The 21,407-nt window shown below is 37.4% G+C and overlaps 1 pseudogene; it reads right to left on the bottom strand.

Moving 5' to 3' along the window:
• LOC118594552 overlaps positions 1–21,407 on the bottom strand; it is a 154,587-nt pseudogene that overhangs the window by 95,103 nt on the left and 38,077 nt on the right.

The raw sequence follows: 21,407 nt of genomic DNA, 5'->3' as shown, positions 1-21,407 counted from the left end.
TGCCATGACCCACTCCAGTATTTGCAGGACAAAACCAGAAGATTTTAAAACTTCATGAATACAGACACAGAAAGTAGAAGGCCAATTTAAAAACAAACCCAAGAAAACTATGAAAATCTTGGATGATGAGATAGTTATAAGGCCTATATAGATGAATATCAGGGAAGAATTATCAATAAGACCTGTGTCAGTAAAAGTAGATGTGAGAGTTCAAAGACAATTGAACATCTCTGAGCTGAGAAGCCACATGGCCCCAACCTACTTAGATCCTCAAAAATGTCTCCATGTATTTATTGTTAAAAGTTTTGTGGGACAAAGAAACAAGACAAGAGTATAATCACAAACAGTAATTGGTTGGCAAATGTGTGTGTTGGTGCAAGTATGCTTTAGTTAGTTCAGAGAGACAGAGACTCCTGCATGCCACGAGGTGAACAACTTTGCCACATCACATGAGATCCAAAGCAATGGAGCAAGCTGAACACAAACTGAACTCTCAGAATTTGTGAGCCCAAATAAACCTTTCTTCTTAGGAATAAACAAATAAAGTACCTGAATAAAATATCCTATAATATAGTTTTGATTGGTTCACTAAATACTTGAGAAATATTTAATTCCTATGTATTTATGAATTACTCAACCATTTTACTGATTTTGATTTCTAGTCTTATTCCTTTGCATCCACAGATCAGATTTGGCACAATTTTGCTGCTTTTACATTCTAAATCTCATATAGGGCTTATTTAATGACCTAGGCTGTGTTTTGTCCAGCTAGTTGATACACATGTGAGAGGAAGATGTGCTTTGTGTTGTTGAGAATATCTTACAGAAGACAGCTAACATATTTAGTTGATAATAGGTCTTCTATTTCCTTTTGGGGTTCTAGTCTCGTTTTCTAGGTACTAGTGACATGGAAGTAGTCAAGTCTCCAACTAGTAGTGTGGATCTCTCTAATCCTCTATTCAGTTTTATGATGGTTTTGCTCCATGAAATTCTGTGTCTTCCAATCAGTTGCATGTATGTATTATTTTTATGTTCTTATGAGTAATTGAACATCTTGTTAGTGTGAGATATTTATTTATATCCCTAATACTATTTTTGCCAAAATTCTATTTTATTTATTAGTTCATATACACTAGGTTTCTTGTGGTCATTGTTTCATGATGTGTCTTACATATTTTTCCTTTCACTTTCTACATGTTTATACTTCAGAATCTAAGTGTGTTTTCTGGAAACCTCCTATATTTAGATGTGGTTTTTACTTTGCTATGATAATCCTTGTCATTACAAGAAATTTGTCAACACCTTCAAATTTGTTGTTATTATTGACATAGTACTTGTTCATTTGGTATTTTATTTCTTTTCCTATATGTTGCACATTTCTTTTTGTTAAACAGTTCCTTACTGTTCTAGATTACATTAAGTATAATTTATTGTGGTACTTAATTGAGTTGATAACTTTTACTATATTTTAAAAATTCTTTAGTGATTAGAGGTTAATATATATTAAAATCTATCAGAATCTACTCCAAATTTATACTAACAATCTTTTTTTGTTTTGTTTTGTTTTCCGAGACAGTGTTTTTCTGTGTAGTTTTGGTGCCTGTCCTGGATCTTGTGCTGTAGATTGGGCTGGCCTCAAATTCACAGAGATTCACCTGGCTCTGCTTCCCAAGTGCTGGGTTAAAGGTGTGTGCCACTGCCACCTGCCACTAATTAATTCTTAGGGTATAGAAAAACAATATATTTCTGAATTATGTTATTTCCTTTGGTGTTATATATGTGTGTATACACATATATTATAGGGAGAAAAATTGAAAACACAGCTTTACAGTTTTAATCATTGTTATAAACACTATATTTTAAAGAAGTGAATAAAATTGTACATAAATATTTAAAATTTGTGTCATAGTAAACTTACTTATTTTTTTCTGATTTTGTTTCCTCTGTAGATTCCAATTATGATATGATATAAGTTCCATATTTCATATTTATTTATTCCTTTTGTAAATGTGTTCATGAGTCCACATACATACATACACACACAGTCACACATACATGTGCAACCACACATTTGTAGACAGTTACACAATTATAAAGGACATATTGAACATCACTTTTACTTTCTTACTTTAAGTTACTCAAAAAAGAATTTGGACAAAATAGTACACAGGCAATCATGACGTCAGACAATGACTTACAGGAGTCAGTTCTCTCTGTCCAGTCTCTGGGTCCAGGTGAGATCTGAGGTTGGCAGTTCTATCAGTATGTATCATAGCAATAGGGCCTTCCTGAGTCCTGCTGTGACTTTCTCATTCCACTCTTTCCTTGACCCCATTCATTTTATCTATGTCAAAATAGTTTAAAGTAATCAGATTACTTCATATAAGGATGTAACATAAAAATCGTACAACAGTAACTAAAGTAGCAGTTATGATTGCCTATGTACTGTTTTGTACAAATTCTTTTTTGAATAACTTAAAAGTAAGAAAATAAAAGTGATGTTCACTATCAGGTCTTTTTATAATTGTGTGAGTATGTTAATGTATGTTCTTTCTTTTTTCAGGTGAACTTGAATTATTATGTCTGACAAAGTTTACTTTCTAGGTTAAATACCTGATAACATTAATTGTTCATTAATATGGGATAATTGCATTTTTTTAAAAATTTCCCTTAGATGTTTGAATATTTCCTCCCATTTCCCTTTGGTCTTCATTATTTCTGATAAGAGTCATCTGTATTATTATCACTTTAATCACTCATATTTTCCTTGTTTCTTACATTTAAAAATATTGTCCTCATATGTCAGCATTTCAGTAAGACGTGCTTGGTTTGACATCTCTTTTCATTCTCCTCCTTCAAGTTTGCTGAGCATTGCTACCTTTAGGAAGATTATTTTTCCATGTTTTTATTTCACCTCCTTCCAGTAAAAACTCTCATGTGTGTCAACATGTTAGCAAATAAGTTATCCGAGGCTATCTGTCCTTTCCCTCGTTATTCTCCTCACTGTGCTTCAGACTGTATACTATCAATGCACCTTGAAGTATGACAAAATTTTTTAAGTCACGTCAACTCTATTCTTGAGTCTATGTAGAGTTTTTTCCATTCCAATGATTATGGTTTTCTACTTCAGAATTTGCAGTTAAACTTATTTTATAATTTCTTTATATTAATTGCCAGTGAGGCATTATCAACCTGTCCCCTTGCATTTTTAAGGTTGCACACCCACTAATTCCTTGGAGATAGTTGTAGTAATTTCTGTTAAGCCTTTCTGTGATAAATTCACTCTGTGGACCCTGTAGAAACGAATTCTGTTTGCTGTTATAGGAGATTGCACTTTCCTTCTTCTATGGCACATGATCTAACTTCGGGGAAGGTTTAAATACATATTCAAGGAAGCAGAAAGTGGTATTCCATGACACCGACCCATGATAGAAAAATGTCATATGGATAGAGAAGGAAATAAAAGACTCTAAGTGGAATAAAAGAGGGAATTTTTTAATCTTGGAGAAAATGAGAATAGGACTTGGATCTGCAAAAGAATCTTACCAGGGTGGAGCAGGAGGCAGACAGTTTATCAGTGAGTGGGGTGTGGCTAAGAAGAGAAGGCTCGCTAAGCTGGGAAGAGTTCTCTTCGTTCCAACTTGTGTAGAAACTACAGAGAGATGCCATCTTGTAAAAGCAGAGATGTGGCAGTAGGCTTGAAGAACATGGACTATCTTGAATGATCTGTGCATATCTAGTTCTCCATGTAGGGAAATGTAGGTCTCTTGTTTGTATAGATGACTTAAACATGGATGCACATTAGTACTTGAGCACAAAAGAGACCCCTAAAACTTAGACACAATCACAGTACTTTTAAAATAGATCTTTGAATAAAAATTTAGTTGTAATATAGAAAGCAAAAGAAAGGAAAACTTCACATGCAATAATATCATGAACATGACAATTAGAGTAATGAGAATGAATAATTCTACTAACATATTAAACTATATAGATTTTCTATTTAAAACAATATAGCATTGGTACAGGGCTAGACAGATATATCAACAAAATGGAAAAAAATCCAAAAACATTAGATAATTTTTTAGAGAAATCTATCAAGAAACTTTTGAATCGGTGGATGAAAGTGTTAAATCATGAGTAAATATTGATAATTAATACCTTGAGTTGGATGTATTCTCATACATAATGAATCCAAGTGGATTGTGTCACTGAACATAGAAAATACAAGTAGAATACATTGTAATGTAAAGAACTTCTCAAAACAAAGATGGCACTCATCTGCAATTCAATTATTTGGTAAGAGCCAAGATTAAGCCATTGGCAGATTGAGAAATAAACTGTAAACTTCCTCCACATATAAAAGTTTAATTGATCTCTCACTTTTTAAGTTGCTTCTAGTGGTGAGTGTATATGTGTATATGTATGTGTGTTGTAGGCATGTGTAACTTGTATATATTTTCATCATATTTCTCTTATAATTCAAAACACAGTATGATCTAGGCTATAATTTACTTGCTAATATAGAAAATGGAGAAATTTTTCCATCCCCACACATTCCACCTTACCAAGGATAACATACTAATGTTTAATTTTTCTTGTACATTGTATTTACCTGACTTCTTATGGTAATATTTTATTTGTGCTGAAATGTGATATATTTTATTTGTGCTTTAATAAATAAAGCTTGCCTGGAGATCAGAGGAAAAAGCCAGCCACAACACAGAAGTCTTACAATGTTAGCACATGCCTTTAATCCTATCACTTGGCAGGCAGGATCTCTGTGTGTTCGAGGCCACATTGGAAACAGAGTCATGTGTGGTGGCACACGCCTTAAATTCCAACACTCCTTAACTGTGGGGGTCTGGAGGTCTGTACAGAAAGACAGGAAATAATGTAGCTAGACAGAGAGAGAAAATCAGATGGCAGAACAGCAAGGCATGTAGGCATGGATAAACAAGAAGTCACGGCATTTAGAAGCTGCAGAGTTGGTGAGGTAAAGTTAGCTGTGGCTTTTCCTATTTTCCTGATCTCTCTAAGGCTTTCACCCTATATCTGGCTCTATTTTTTTTATTTAATAAGATCATTTAGAAATTCATCTACAATTTCTTGCTTTGATTCACTGAGAAATTTTTTCAGAGGTTTGGCAATGATTAATGTCCAACCAAATTATACCATCCTATATTCTAGCCTAAGGTTTTTCTTAGACAAAGCTGTATGTCCTGGGCAAATACACAGGTTTAGAGTGAAATTACTCAGAGTCAATTCCTGAGTGGTAGGACTTTGGGCAAGATAGTTATTCTCCCTTTGTATACAGAAATAATAGAAAATAATTTTAATAATATATAACATTATTTATTACATGCTATGTATAATTATAATCTATTTATATCTATATATTAAATAAAATATATTAATTATTATTAACTTATAATATAATGGAAAATAATGACTTACCAGTTGGGTTATGTGATTCTTAAATGATTATATGTGAAACTAACAGTGCAAGCTTGTAGGTTTAATTGCTATATAAAATGTTTGCATCATTAATCAGTAAGTAGCATGTACTTTCAACCCAAGGAATATTATCAAGGAAAAATGATAGCAGGGAACATGTTCTTCATTTTTTTAGTTGGTTGTTTCTCATGATATGTGGTGATGGTGATTTTTATTTAGTATCAGGGCAAGCCAGTTCATACTCTCATTCCTATCTGGATTTTAGACATCACTGGTTTTCCCAATTCCTTATTGACATTTTGAACACGAAATGTGTCTGGCTTACTATTCTATTGCTGTTAGAAGACACAATCACTAAGGCAGCTTATGAAAGAAAACATTTATTTTGGGACTTGTCTACAGTTTCAGAGGGTTAATCCATTATCATCATGGCAGGGAGTGTGGTGGAAGGTAAGTAGGCAAGATGACAGAGCAGTAGCTGAGAGCCTGCATCCTGATCTGCCTACAGGTAGAAGGCAGAATGGGTCTGTCATGAACATTTGAAACTTTAAAACCCCCATAGTAACACATCTCCTCCAATAAGTCCACACTTCCTAATCCTTTCTAAACAGTTCATTAACTGGAAACCGAACATTCAAATATATGAGCCTATGGGGATCATTTATTCAAGCTACCAAATAATGTTACTCTAAACATTATTTTTAAAAAGATGGGGTGGAAAGATAGTTCACTGGATAAAGTTATTGGGTAAGGTCTTTAGTATATAAACATGAGGAGGACCTTTGGTCCCCATAACCTATGTAAACAGCCAGTGTACTTATAATCCTAATGCTGGGGATGTGGACACAGGCAGGCCTCTGTGGTTTGCTGGTCATATAGCTTTTTAAATTCATGAGTCTCAGGTCCCATTATGAGACTTGGACTCAAAAATCAAGATGGATGGTACCTGAGGAATGAGATTTGAAGTTAAGGTCTGGCCTCATTAGGCCAGACAGTGGTGGCATACACCTTTAATCCCAGCACTCGAGAGGCAGAACCAGGCAAATCTCTGTGAGTTCAAGGCCAGCCTGGTCTACAGAGTGAGATTCAGGATAGGCACCAAAGCTACACAGAGAGACCCTGTCTCAAAAAAAACAAAAATAAAAAATAAAAAAAGATCTGGCCTCCTCACACACATGCATACGCACATGCCCACATGCACATATGCGCGCGTGCGCGTGTGCGCGCGCGCGCACACACACACACACACACACACACACACACACACATACACACCAACAACACCAATGACAAAAAAGGAAAAAAAAAAAAGAAAGACAGAGGTATAGAACTTTCCAAATCATATGTCTTAAAGAGTCAAATAAATTCTTTATGAAGTAGTTGGGTATATGTATCCTAATTTGTCATTAGTCGCATTCCAACTGAATGAGATTGCTGAACGCAATTATTTATCAATATGTTGCAAGACAGTTGCTGACCCACCAGTTCTACCAAGGACTAGCTGAAGGATATAACTTCAACTTCCCTAACATTTCTATGCCCCAAATATTAACAATTGAAATAATGACAACAGCAAAAATAGTTAAGTGATATATAAGACTAATATTTCTTGATAATCTACAAAGTAGGAGACATATTTATGAAACTCATTTCCATTAGTCTTTGACATTAAATAATGGAAATACTATGAAAATAAACTCCAGGAGGAGCATCCTGCCCTCCTCCTGTTTCAAAGCCTCCTCTGAACAGAAAATCAAGAACTACCTGCTGCTTGATCCATGGGTGAATGGCAACTCTGCAGGGAAAGGAAGCTAAGAATCTGTTAAGCCCCCAGGAACTGGAAGCTATCTCTGCTCATAGACTTAGTATTCCTATTGTACAAATAAGCTAAAGTTCAAAGTTTCAAATACCCACTTGTTTCAAGGAATTGTAACCATTCCATTGATTTTTAACAAATCCTAAGGGAAATCAAGAAAACAGGCAATAGTGAAATTTGCGTTTGTCTCATAATAACTGGGATTATAAACAGAATTCTCTTTAAAAATTCCAATGAAGACCTTCAGAACTAAAGAGTCTATCTCTCCTCTCAAGGTCCCATCATGGCTTCATCTGACCATGATGCCGTAACTTTCTTAATAAAACTGATCAAAAGTGGGAAATATAATGAAAATACCAATAGAATACTTAACTAGATTTTCAAATATAATCAATATTCTAAAATTAACAGGGAGGATCTATCAACCTAAATCCAAAGCTATGTATTTAAATGACTGTGCCAGTACTACACATTAGGGTGGGAAGTCAGACAGGACCAGGTGTGGAGAACTGACTAAGATTGAAAATCCTCTTATGTGTTAAAGACTCTTTCTTAGGAAATGGATCTCCGGGCAGATTGTAGAGACTCATGATGAAAGTAGAACGCCAATGACTGCTGGGGAAATAACCACCATAAGACTGACCCTGGTAATATGGAAAGGAAGTTGGATCAGCCAGTTTCCTTCTCTACCCTGTCCTGTCATCTCCTGCCCCAATTTAACCTTCATATCAAACAGATTGCATTCTGTCTCATGTCACTTGAAAGCCTCCTTCCTCATGGCTGTGCTAACATCCTTGTCTCTACAGGTATTGCAAATGAAACACACATATTTATTTGAAGATGCAAAACTACCATTCACAAGTGAGAGAAAATGTGATGTGTCTCCTTCTGGGTCTGGGTTACCCTACCTACTCAGAGTGGTTGTCTTCATCTCCAGCCACTTACCTGGAATTTCATCATTTCATTTTTCTTCATGGTTGAATAATATTCCATTATGTATTATCTACCCATTGACTGGAGAACACCTAGGCTGTTTTCATTCATTGCTATTGTGAATAAAGCAGCAAAGAACATGGAGGAGCAGTTGTTTCTATAGTATGATGAGTCCTTTGGTTGTATGCCCAGGAGTGATATGGCTGGTCATGTGGTATATCTGTTTCTAGCTTTTTTGAGGAAACTTCACAGTGATTTCCAAGATGCCTGCTCCAGTTTGCACTGTCACCAGCAGGGAATAAGTATTCTCCTTTTCTTGAATCCTCACCAGTATTTTGTCCTCATTTTGTATTTTATCTTAGCCATTCTGTCTGGGGTAAGATGAAATCTTAAAGTAATTTTAATTTGCAGTTCCCTGATGGTTAAAGATGTTGAACATTTTTAAAATGTTTCCCAAGCATTTGGATTTCATCTTTCTGAGAGGTTTATGCTCCCCATCAGGTCCACCCTGGAAAACATTCTCAAGTAGGGAATACCACATGGGCTCTGGAATGAAACATACCTAACTAGAACTCTCATTACAATACCACTATATATCCTTCCTTGTCCCATTTTCTCCAGCACATTTATTTACACACAGGGTCATCATCGAGACAGCACTGAAATACAGCTACTGCTAAGGTTAGTAATTAAAACATCTGACTCAGAGTAGTTATTAAAAAACAAAACAAAACAAAACAAAAAAACAAAAAATAAAACACCAGGCTTAACATTTCTATATCAAATATCAAAAACTGAAAATGAACTAAAATCTGAAATCTTTTGAGTTTTGTGTTCAGTGTGTAAGTGCTTATTCAAATACTCAGGTAAGCAAAACACTTGCAAAATCTGAAGGACTTCTAGTTAATGGGTATTCAGCTGATTTGTACACACACACACACACACACACACACACACACATGTGCGCACGTGCACACACACAGACACACACACATACATACATATATATGGAGAGAGAGAATTTGGCTTGGATCTTGTTTTGTAGCTGACACTAATCTTGAATCTGGCTATAAGCCTTCTACCTCTGCCTCTCATATGCTGGGACTACAGGCTGGGACCATCATGCACTGTTTAACTTTTTATTTTTAACTTTAAAAATTTGAAACTGTAATTATAGCATTTCTTCATTCCCTTTAGTCCCTCCAAGCTCTCCCATATTCCCCTCCTTATTATCTGTCAAAATCATGGCCTCTTTTTTCATTAATTGTTATTGCATGCATAAATGTTTATGTACACTTTTAACATTTATTTTGAGGTCTCTAGGAAGGAACATAAAAATCTTGTACTTTTTTCTCCTCTTTACATTCAAGCAACTCAACAAGATGAAATATACCTTCAAAATCTGGCAAATTATATATTATTACTAGAATTAAAAATAACTATGTGGATTAATTCAGTAATTAAACATTAAGATATTTCCCCCAGAGATATGAAAAATATAGAGATATTCACTTATCTCTGTGAATTATCTAATTAGAAGAAAGAAGAACCATCTTAAACATCCATTTATAGAGAAGGGTTAATGAATTATAATATACTCATAAAATGATATGCCATATAATTGCTATTGTAAGTAGGCTAGGTTTGTATGAGCTTGTTTAAAAGTATGTTTATATACAAACATACATGTTATAAATATAAGTACATGTACATAGTGTGCGTATTTAAGTGTATGTTTATTCCATTTGTGTATACAAGGTTGTAGGTTGTATATGCATGTTTATATCTACAAATATTTTGTGGAAGAATACAAAATATTTTCTATTTTAACTATTGGAAAGGGCATAAATATGTCAAAAGTTATTAAGCAATTTTAATTTTCACTTTAGGCTTTGGTATCTGAATTATAATTCTGAACCAGTATTACTTTTATAGTTTGCAGTGTCTGAAAAGTAATTCGCCGCTGTTTTATTCATATGTGATTAAAAAAAAAACCTGAAAGTTGGAGCTGGAGAGATAGCTCAGAGGCTGAGACCTCACTATATAATCATGAGGATGTAAGTTCTGATCCCAGTACCAACATAAAAACAACCTGGGCCTGTCTTTTGAGTACATTTGTGTAACCAAAGCATCATGGTTCAAAGACAAGAAGGTCACAGGGGCTTGATGGTCATCAGTCTTGATTCAGGTTCAGTGAGAGACCCTTGTCTCAAAAGAATGAGGCAAAATGATAGAGCAGGACACTCACTGTCCTCCTCTGGCCTATGTGCTTACATACATACATACATATCCGAAACGTGTGCAACACACACACACACACACATACACTACTAACACACATTCATACAAAAAGAAGGAAAATAAATTCAAATAAAGTTTAAGTTGGTCTAGAACATTAGACCTGCAGTAGTGTTTTGCTTTGATTATTTGACTTTTTCATCTTTAAATAACTGAAACATTTAAGATACGTAGAAAAGTGGAGGATAAATAAATGTGCTAGAGAAACCCCATTCTAATGTTTTTTCTTTTGCTTGTTTTAATTTTTCCCCAGCACAATATTTTTTATTGATTATTTGGGAATATTGTTCAATGTACCCTGATCACAGTCATTTCAACTTTTTCCCAAGTCCATCCTCTCACCATTGCACTCTCCACACACACACACACACACACACACACACACACACACACACACACACCCCAACCCCCCACCCACACACATATCAACATATATGTCAAGTTCAATTTGTGTTGCCCATGTACTCATTGGAGCATATTCAAACTCCCAGTGACCAGCCCTTAAAGAAAACCGGGTCTGCAACCCACAACTCCAGAGAGGCTAGATAACAGGAAAAGACCCTAGGGGGACACATGGATGGACGATCCTGTGAAGGAGAAGTGGATGAGATCTATATGAGTGGACTGTGTGGGGGGTGGCAGAGGGTGAGGAGTGGGGGATGAGAACATGGGAAATGGGAGGGTCAAGCTGGAACAGGGACAGAGTGGGAGGGCAGGGAGGAAGATACCATGATAGATGAGGACATCATAGGAATAGGAAGAAGCAGGGTGCTGGGGAGGCTTTCAGGAATCCACAAGGTTGACCCCACCTTGGTCTCCTGGCAGTGGTCCAGAGGGTACCTGGACTGGTCTGTTTTGGTGTCCAGCCTAGCAAATAACCTAGCTGTCATCACAGAGCCTTTGTCCAGTGACAGATGGAGGCAGATACAGTGTAGTGGATAGCCATCCCAGCATTGGCCTGGAAGTTCCAACCCCCATTGAGGCTTCGGTAATGATCACGCCCACAAGGTGGGCCACAGGAGGGAGCAGAAAACCGAGGATCAAGAGGAGGTCTCTCTCTTTGTTCCGGGACGCTGGACACTGGACCGAACAGAGTTCTCCAGAGAACACTGCCCGACTGCGCCATACCTTTGCCAGACCCTGCAACCTACCCCTTCATTTGTAAGTTACCCCACAAAATAAACCTCCCTTTTAACTACGTGGAGTGGCCTTAATAATTTCACCAATAATACAGAGATCCACGGCCAGGCACCAGGCTGAGCTCCAGTAATCCAATTGATGAAAGAGAGAGGAGAGATACTGCAGGCGAAGGACATAGAGATCATGATGGAAGGATGTGCAGAGATGACCGGCCACACTAGTGGAAGCCCATGAACTGTGGACTGGTGGCTGTGGAGCCCCTATGGGACTGGACTAGGCCCTCTGGATACAGAAGACGGTTGTTTGGCTCGAACTGTTTGGGGGACACCCAGGCAGGGGGATGGGATCTGTCCTTTGTCTATGAGCAGGCTTCTGGAATCCGGTGCCTGTGGTGCCTTGCATAGCCTTGGTGCAGTGGGAAGGGGCTTGGACCTGCCTAGGCTCAGTGTGCTGGACTCTGCTGACTCCCCATGGGAGACCTTGATTTGGGGGATGTGGGGATGGGGGGTGGCTTGGGAAAGAGGCTGGGGGTGGGAGGAGGGAGGGGTTCTGTGGATAGCATGTGGAGTGAGTAGAAAATTTCTTAATAAAGACAAATGAAAAAAAGAAAGAAAGAAAAAAGAAAGAAAGAAAGAAAGAAAAAAAGAAAGAAAGAAAGAAACAAAGAAAATGGAGTCCTTCCCCACCACCCCGTCATTGGCCATCAGCTGTGAAAAGCTTCATTTCAACATCCTTATCACATTTTTTGAAGACACTCTTCAATAGCTTCCTGTCTGAACTGCTTCTTTTTTTCTTTTTTCTCTTCTGAAAGCACTACTCTGAAGTAGTATATGTCTTTCTCAACTATGTGTTTTTGCCAAATAATTCTCACAATAACCTGCCAGTGTAGGTATTATTATCATTGTGATTTCACAGGTAGGAAAACTAGGGGTTAGAAAAACATAGGAAATGATATCATCAGGAAATAGTAATGTCTGCATGTGTGTGTGTGTGTGTGTGTGTGTGTGTGTCTACTTTTTCTAGCCTAACCTAATACCTCTAGTTAAATTATATGCTCCAAAAGATATGTGTTTAAATTTCGACCTCTGGTATCTATAAATGTGACCTTACTTGGACATAGGGACTTTGCAGATATAACCAACTTAAAATGCAATCATACTCTATTTGAATGAGCTCTAATTAGGAGTAAAGAGGAAGAGACACAACAGGAAGGAATCCACAAGAGGAGGGAATCAGGGATTGGAGTGAAACAGCTGTGAGACAAGGGTGCCAGGGCTTGCCAGCAAATGTCAGAAACTAAGAAATGACCCAGGTCTGACTACTCCCCAGTGTCTTTGGGGAAGAATTTGCTCTGCAGATGTCTCACCTTCAAGTTCCTAGTTTCCACAACCATCAGATAAAGAATTTACATAGTTTAAAATCATCCCATTTTTTAACACTTTGCTACAGAAATCAACACAATTACTCATTTGACAGATAACTAATTCAATGGTTACCTGTGTAAACACAGTGGGCAGGACCTCACCTCTTCATCTGCAGGCTCTTCTGCATCCTGTATCACGCTGTTCACAACAAATCTGGAAACATAAGATATGCAAAAAGCCTCATAAAAATATTTTTGAACCTAATTTCCATCATGCAGATTCTGATTTTCCTGATATATAATTGTGAGATTTAGGGCAAGTTCTAATCTCTTTCAGGTTCTGCTTATTAAGAACTGTGCTTTACATTGACTTATTATTCATTTGTGTTGTATTGCCATGGGGCATCTGTGAAGGACAGAAGCTAGATGGAGCAAGCCAGTCCTCCCCTTCCATCACGTAAGTGCTTGGAATTGAACTTACGATCTCAGGCTTGGCAACAAATGCCTTTTTCACTGTGCTACTTCCCATATCATTCCTAGTCATTTGTAAGTAACTGATATTGAAACCTATCTCACAACCAAATTGGTTAATATATGTAAAATATTCAGAAGATGCAAAACAATATGTAAAACATTCATTGTCATGTTGATAACATAACAATTTATACTCAGTGTTAAGTTTATATTCGTTCTATCTACTGTTTTGTTAATGCAGAATCCACATTGCCTAACTACTTGGTACGTTATTTATCTGAGGTGACTTGGGAAAGTAAACTTGATGCAATTGGGTTGATTGAGTGAGGAAGTCTCAGTCTCAATAAAAATAATTAGACAATACTTAGCCCTCTGGATAAGTGAGACAATTGAATAGCTTGAACTGTTTGGGAGGCACCCAGGCTGTGGGACCTGGACCTGCCCTTAGTGCATGAGCTGGCTGTTTGGAACCTTGGGCTTCCACAGGGACACATGCTCAGCCTGGAAGGAGGGGACTGGACCTGCCTGTACTGAATCCACCAGGTTTAAATGAATCCCCAGGTGAGTCTTGGCCCTGGAGGAGAGGGGAATGGAGAGAAGGGGATGGGGGAAAGGTGGGGGGGGGGGCGGAAGGAGGGAGGACAGGGGAACCCATGGCTGATGTGTAAAATTAAAACACAAATATAATAAATTTTAAAAAAGGAGAAAAAAAAAGAAATTAGATAAAACAACTGTACTGGATATCAAAGTCTCAAGTGAAGCAGAAGAAAACCCTAGTTAGTTAATAGACTTGATTTTTCTGTCATTGAATAAATCAGTAGGGCCTTGTGCTAAGTGGAATAAGTGGGGCAGTGAAAAACAAATACCACATAATCCAAGCTTACTGAAAGAGAGAATTAAGCAATAATTCTCATGAACTTGAAGACACCAAAGGAGAGAAAATAGGAGATGTTAGTCATAGGACACAAAGTTCTGATTAAATAAGATCTATTCAACTGATCATTGAACAGCAGGGTGACTGTGACTGATAATACTGAACATTTACATATGTTAAAGTTGTCAAAAGAGTAGATATTAAATGTTTTTAACTCGAGAAAAGAAGTTTGTTAGGTGATAGACATACGTGGATTAACTTGACTTAATCATTCACAAAGCTCACATAGAATATGCGTCATAAGTATAGTCTCTATTCTCAGCTAAAATAACATCAAATTGGGCATTCGATGTTCAAATGTTCTGTTAGTTCAGAATGTTAGAAATACATAATATAGCTAGTAGACAGTTCTTCACCTTTCATTACAATGGTCTTTCTTATTTACTATTTCAACTCTGGACCCTGAAACAAACCTCTGAGGCTAGGGAGATGGCCTGGTGGTTAACAGCACTTGCTGCTCTTGTAGACCAGGGGTCCAGTTACCAGCACCAGCATGGTGATTCACCATCATATTTAATTCCTTTTCTGACCTACATGGGTACCAATAATTCACCTGGTACACTGACATACATACATACAAATACACTCATTCAAATAAAGTAGAAATAAATACACCTTTAACAAAGAAATACATTTATAAACACAAATACATTTAGAATACATTTAGAAACCCAGAAAATCTCATAAAAGAGCTTTTATATCTCCAAGACCAATGTCCTAAGACAAAGTTAGAGAGATTATTACATCTATAGAGAAAGAGGAATAATTTTATTGGTTATATTCCAGAAAGATTGAATGGAAAAAAAATAAATGACAAGATTTACCCAAATGGACAATGATACTTAAAACTTAGTTTATGCTTTTTGAAATCTAGTTTTTAAAGGTTTTGTTTGTTTGTTTGTTTTTTGGTACCTAACAGGGAGGCAGCATCTGATTTCTCTCTTCAGGATATTAACCATGCTCAGAAAACTATTTGGTGAGAGTGATAACTCACTTTGTCTAGTACTTATGGCTAAACCGATTATGGATCTGGCCACTCTTATCACTAACTAATAGAGGGCAGACTATTCCTACCTCTGTATCGTCAGATCTTGAGCAACGTGTGTCCTGCCATCAGTCACAGTCAGGTGTAGACAGAGGAAGATGAACATCATCTGTTCTCCCAGCCATCTTCATCCATCACTGCCTTGGGGAATTCTGTGGAGCCTAAGGACTCGCTGTAAGTGGTGTAGGAAATGAACCCAGAATGAGAACTTAGAAGGCATGTAGCTTGTCCCAAGTCTGTCATAAAAATAATACGATTTTAGAATGTTAGTGTTACAGGGACCTCATAGATCATCCTGCCTGGAACCATCATTTTAAATATGAGATTCAGAGGAAGAAAGTGACTGGACAATGCCATTTTCAAACCATCATCAATTATTTATCAAGAAACAGATGGGTCAAAGGGAGAGGTGTACTCATACAAATCCTGGACTCTGAATCTTGGACACATCACAGATCAGTGGGTTGTTTCTAGGCCAATTAATAAATTAGTTATTTCAGTCTTCTTAATTGTGAGCACATTAAGCAGAGATTCTCTGAGCTCCTGCTAGCTCTCATATTTACTGTGGGCTCAGGACAAAATGGAGTCATTGCCCTGCAACCTCTGCTTTGCTTTTGGTCATAGCCCCCATTCACTTTGTTTTCTGTCCTTCTGTTTTATTAATTCCACACCATAAGATGTCTCTGTTTTCTCTCAGAAGACCACAGGAGGCACTGACTCTAAATGCTCATCTTATTTTGTCCTGTAAATTGTCATACAAATGCATGAAGCAATCAGGGATTTGTCTATTGTTTTACAGATTCTTGCCTTTGCCTATTCAGCCATTGTTCAAGCAATCTCTTCTCTCACCCTGTGTGTGTGTGTGTGTGTGTGTGTGTGTGTGTGTGTGTGTGTGTGTAATGAAAGTGAACAAAGAAGAGGCAGGTGGTGTGGCAAAAGATATATGAAGCATCCAAGCAGAGACAACAAATTTTGAACTATCTCAAGGAGACACGGGTGAAGGATAAGGCTACAAGACCTGCTTCCAGTTTCAAAACATGAACAATTTCTGACAAAACACACCTTTTGGATAATTTTATAGACATAGTCCTAGATGTGCTATTAACTCTTTCACTCAAAATAAACTCCATTTAATATTTCAGCAACCATTTATATGCAAAATCTTCCCATTCCAACAAAGAGCAGTATTATGGTTCTTTGAAATGTAGCTGATGGACTCCATGGGCAAATAGCCATGTCACTTGACCTTGAAGCCACTGAGTAAGACTTCATGAACACGTTTATCTGGTTTGAAATTTTAGAGGAGGTATGGATGGTGTTAACACTTTAAACCATGTGTACATAATATACACATATTCTCCAGTAGAAGATGAAGTAGTAAGGACAAACAACCACCTAAGTATTTTTCCCCTAGCACGAGTCCTGGGATGAGTCCTTTTCTGCCTTTGCCGCAGGGGACAGTTCTGGTAGTATTGTATAGCTCTTTCGGGAAACTTACAAGGCTTAGGGAAGTTCAGTTGATGAAGTAGCTATTTCCAGGGGACTGAATCTGTGTACAAGTTGGACAGGAGACTCCCACACTTGGCCAGGGATTTGTAGTGATGGGGCTGCTTGAATTAGCTCTGCTCCTATAAGTAACAAGTAACTCCAATCAAATCGGAGGCTCATCAGGATAGACTCAATAAACTCTCTCTCTCTCTCTCTCTCTCTCTCTCTCTCTCGTCTGTTGGTGGTAAGTTTTAGGTGTAAACTACAGGCAAAAGAAACTAACTGAAAATTTTTGAGATAACACTGAATGCAACCTTCCAGACTTGTCATGTTGTTTCTACAATTTTTTTCTTTTACAATTATTTGTATTATTCTTTGACAATTTTATACGAGTATATAACATAATAGAATCAAGCTCATCCTCTATATCTCTTATTCCCTTCCCACCCCTACAAACCCCACTTCATCCTACCAATTACCCACTCCACTCTTACAGTGTTTCATTTTGTTTGTGCTTTGTAACCCACTGTACTTCCACAGGCGTGAAAGTGAAGATATCCACTGGGTAACTCATCAGTGTCTACATCACTAGAGACAGTGACTTCCTTTCCCTTCCACAGCCCTCTATCGCCTTTAGTGCTCCTAGGCAAAGCCCACTGGGCTTTTCCCCATCTGTTACTGAACAGTAATTGGCTAATGTGTAAGACCTATGCAGGCAATTGTAGCTGTTGTGAGTTCATGAAAGCTATGGTCATGTCATGTCCACAATAAAGCATGTCATTGCCCTCCATCCTTTTGTTTAGCTTTCCAGTACTTTCTGTCCTCTCATCTGCCATCTTTCCTCAACCTTGGAGGAGTATGTGTGTAGTGATTTTAGTGTCCAATTTAAGTTTCAAAATTCCATAGTCACTTGTTCTCAATACCTTGAGCAGCCATGAGTCTTTATAGCTGTCATTCACTGAACAAGGCTGAAGGACAGCACCAATCAATTGATCCTAAAAATTTCTTGATGTGTGAACTGAGTTATAACATAAGTGACCAGGACCATGGTGAACACAACTGAACCAGAGCTCAAATTTTGAGGACGCTATTCTATAGTGTCACATAATTTGTTTTCGCTAAGCTGTCTTGTATTTCCTCCATCACCTTTCCCACAGTGAGAATCTTATATACATCTCTATTCACACTGCAATTTCAATTTATTTCTTGAGATCTGAGTGTGACTATATTTGAGCACATTCAGTAATTCTTAGAAAGAAGGGCAAATGTAATGGGTTAATATAATATGCATCATTAAATTAAGTTCAAGGCTGTCTTCTCAAAGTCTGCTGACACCATGTCTGTCCTTTTTCAGAAATGGATCACTGAGTGATCACAATCCACAGAATACAAATTTAAGAACAGAAGTGACCAGAAAGCACTGTGGTTTAAATTTGATGGACAATTTTAATTTAATAGACATAATTCAAACAATTATCCTCATATATAGATAACCTTTTGTTGTTAATAATAAAGCACAGTTTCTACTCATATAATCTTCTAAATCATAATAAATAATAAAAGTGAAGGGTGTTCATGTAGTTCATAACTTCCCAACAGAAGCAAGTACAAATTTCCTGTAGGAAAAGACATGTATACTCTGTTATGAACCAGTTCCCTAGAAGTAGGTTCTGAGATGGCTTTAACATGCAAAGAATTTTTAGTAAATATCTGCAAGGTCAATACCTACAAAAAAAAAAGGAGTGGATATAGGATTCAACAGAGAGAGTGTCTGAGCTCTGAGTGCTCATATCTGATGCCTTGGGAGGCTGTGAGAATCAGGGATGTAGACAGAGCTATCCATCATAAAGCAAGGTGACTGGCCCCAGCTTCCTCACCTCACAGTGTACAAAGTATTGGAGTGGAGCTGTTCTAGGATGGAACATGACTTGGGCAAGTTACAGATGTATATCTCAGGCTGAAATTAAGTAGAAACTCAGTGAGAAAGGTAGTCACCTCTTCCTGTCAGCTTGAGCACTGTGCTTCTCAGTCTGGAGAGTGTATTTGTGCTTTACACCACTGGCTCTGTGACAGCTATCTGCTGACCACTGGTGACTGGGTTCTTTCTCTGTCTCAGAGACACATGGTGGCACACAGGAACCACTGTGGGTTGATTACGTACGTTTGCTATTTGACTGCATGTGGCTGTCTCTAGAGAACTATGATCTTTAAGAGCTGATGTGTAAGTCAAATTCAAAACAAGCAAACACAGGAAATGTCTTTTCATAGACTATCGAATAAGCTTATTTGCCAAAATTACCATCTCCTTTGATGCCCTTCCTGTTCCTCCACCAACCAAATTATTTCCATTATGGGTGGCATGATTTGCACTTGATGACTTGGATATTTGGGTCAGAGAACCCTTTCTTCTTGTTATGTATATAATCTTCTGTGTAACATAATATCCGTAAAATTGATCCTGATGGAATTCATAATACTATTCTTAGGGCTAAAAATTTTCCAAACAGTCTCATTTCCTGGGTTTTTAGAAAAACCTATTTCATCAGTTTTCTCTGAAGAAAAAGAAAATGAGAAATATACTTCTAAATTTCTAAAAATCTTTTCTCTATGTAAAAGCCTAGCATATGAGTCTTAAAAGAGTATATAAGAATGCACATATTTAACTTGGAAAGTTCAAAAATGTTAAAACTTCAGGAAATCATGGAATGTTGTTCAGGTGCATATGTTCAGGTGCAACTCAACTGCCTGTTGGTAAGTGCTGGATGAGAGCTGTCTTTCATGCCTTTCCCTCCTTATTCTGAATACAAAATGAAGCTTTTCCCTCTTCTTCATCCACATTAGGCATTAGGTGGGTCTGGAAAGGTAGGGGAAAGCTGGGAAATACGTGAAACATCAAACTCAGATCATAGAAACCCAAGGAAAAGTTCACTAAGGTTAAAAAGATGAATGACTGTGTAACTAAGAGGCCGGAGAAACGAGTTTGTTTTCACCTGAAATCCACAAAGTAAGGAAGCAGTGTGGGGAGAAGAAAAAGAGTCAAGTTTCAAAATAACAACACAAACTACTGAAAGCCATTGATTTTAACTATAAGCCATGGTGTTTCCTAGACACAGAGAGCAATCATTTTCAGAGCAGCAATAGAGAAGAAAAATTTTGGTGTAAAGGCACAGAAATATATTTTTTTTAAATTTTTATAAAGCAAATTATTGTATGAGTGATCATTTTTATTAGTTTTCTTAAATGCCCCATATGAAATGTTAAGATATTTCTTATTTCAAAATTTAAGAATCACCTTCATGAGGTTCTTTCTGGGCAATTTTCACTTCTAATTGAGAGAGAGAGAGTGAGAGAGAGAGAGAGAGAGAGAGAGAGAGAGAGAGAGAGAGAGAGAACACCCCAGGCCAACTGTGGTGCATTTCTTCCATCAGCTTATATTTGTCCTTTCCATACACAGTTATGTGTTAGTGTGGACCAAAGAAGACATTTTTTTTTTCTTTAACCTGCATGGATGGTTTTGCCTGCATGTATGTGCACCCTGTTTGCCTGTGCCATGTGCCTATGCAGGCCAGAAGATGCATTGTAGTTACAGATAGTTGTGAACTGCCATGTGAGTCCTAGGATTGAACCTGTGGCCTTTGGAAAAACATAGGATGAGCTATTTCTGCAGCTGCCAAAGGAGATACCTTGCTCAGAGAAAAAAAGGGAAGGGAAACCCCATGGTTTATGTGTACTAAAGGCTGACGAAAAGCCGAGGCACTGCAACCACACACCCATACAGCATTAATCACCTGACTTATTCTGTTGGCATGGCAGAATCTAGCCTTTAGTTTCCCCACCACACATTTATATCTTCCTCCAACTTTTCCCATCCTGAGTGAGATGCATGATCAATATGCATGTGTCCAAGTTGGAGATGTAGAGGCATAAGCAGTTGATGTGAGTTCTGTTTGGTCCTCACAGGTCACCCTCACAGCTTCCTGTCTATCTTTGCTTTCCCCAACTTCTGTCCATTTTATAATCACAAATAATTGCCCTCTGGATCTTACTCTTCAGGACCCGATACAGGAACAAAATGTCATAGTGAATGGAGCTAATCTTCATAATTCTACATAAAAAAAATCTATATGTGGCTTAATATTTATTTCTACCATTTGAGCACAGTACTGTGGAGTTTACTGTCTCCTAGTACCTCCCAGATTGATATTTTCCTATCAGAAGCAGTTTCTTACATGTCTGGCTTACAGGGACAGTGAAGCACTGGGCAACGGAAACATCCCCTTTGGGATACAAGATAATAATGTAACAAGAAAGAACAAGTAAGCAAAAGGGACAGAAGTTCTTCTGAGAAAACACTAATGCCCCTGGAGGCAAATTGAGGTATTTTCATATTTTGTTGCTATTTCAACTATACTTTGACAATAATCGTCTGATATTTAATGCATTTTAACATAAAAATCCT

This window comes from Onychomys torridus, chromosome 13, assembly GCF_903995425.1.
Source record: "Onychomys torridus chromosome 13, mOncTor1.1, whole genome shotgun sequence".
Lineage (NCBI taxonomy): Eukaryota > Metazoa > Chordata > Mammalia > Rodentia > Cricetidae > Onychomys > Onychomys torridus.
The sequence above is the reverse complement of the archived record's forward strand: the minus strand, read 5'-3'. Positions and strand labels throughout refer to the sequence as shown.